Below are 1,026 nucleotides of genomic sequence, written 5' to 3' on the forward strand. Positions count from 1 at the left end.
ATTCTTGGATTTTACGTTGGTTTTCTTGTTTGTGTTTGCGCAGGAATTTTGGTTAGTGTATGCCTAATACACGACGTGCCAAAAAATCGCTAGAACCGTTTCAGTCAGATTTGACATCCTTCGAAAGAAGTATCCGAAAAACAGCGCGAAAATCCAAAACAATGGAGGACGACCGTAACCCTCCGTTGAATCATGAGGGGATTGTTCCACCACCACCACCACATGATGGCCTAGCTCTTAATAGGCCAAACGCGAGGGTTGTCCCTCTTCCCGAAAGACGTACCTTGGGTGAATTCTTCTTACCCAACGTGGACAACGCCAACTATGGATGTTTTGCACCTCCAATCCTCGCTAATAATTTTGAAATCAAGCCGGGAACGATTCAACTACTAGAAAGTCGTTGCCAATTTTATGGATTGGAACGCGAGGATCCAAACGCTCATCTTTCAAAGTTCACGGAGGTGTGCAACACATTCAAAATCCATTATGTGACAGAGGACCAAATCAAACTTCGACTTTTCCCTTTCTCTTTGAGGGATAAGGCAAGAAATTGGATTCAATCACTTCCAAGCACCTCAATCACAACATGGAAGCAATTGGCACAAGCTTTTCTCAATAAGTATTTCTCTATGGGTAAGACCACGAGAATGACCAAGGAAATTATAGATTTTCTCCAATTACATGGTGAATCTCTATACCAAGCTTGGGAACGCTTCAAAGAGCTTCAAAGAAATTGTCCGCATCATCATTTAGGGAGGGATCATCTTGTCTCTATTTTCTACAATGGTACCAATGAGGGTACACGGGCAACGATTGATGCGGCATCGGGAGGATCACTTATGAAGAAAACTTATGATGAGGCCAATAACTTGCTAGAGGAACTCGCTACAAATAGTTGTTCTTGGTCAACCGAGCGGTTGAGGCAACCACCTCAAAAGGGAATAATGACCCTCGAGCAAACCCAAGAATTTGAAGCAATGAAAGCGAAGAATGCGACACTTCTAGCACAACTCGAGATGTACAAAC

The 1,026-nt window shown here is 43.2% G+C and overlaps 1 non-coding gene across 1 annotated transcript; it reads right to left on the bottom strand.

Annotated features, from left to right (window-relative positions):
* Positions 1–644: 644 nt before the first annotated feature.
* LOC126654179 (small nucleolar RNA R71) lies at positions 645–751 on the bottom strand. The gene has a single exon (XR_007632436.1). It is a non-coding gene; the product is annotated as a small nucleolar RNA R71 (small nucleolar RNA).
* Positions 752–1,026: the final 275 nt, after the last annotated feature.

This window comes from Mercurialis annua, linkage group LG6 (assembly GCF_937616625.2).
Source record: "Mercurialis annua linkage group LG6, ddMerAnnu1.2, whole genome shotgun sequence".
Taxonomy (NCBI): Eukaryota; Viridiplantae; Streptophyta; class Magnoliopsida; order Malpighiales; family Euphorbiaceae; genus Mercurialis; species Mercurialis annua.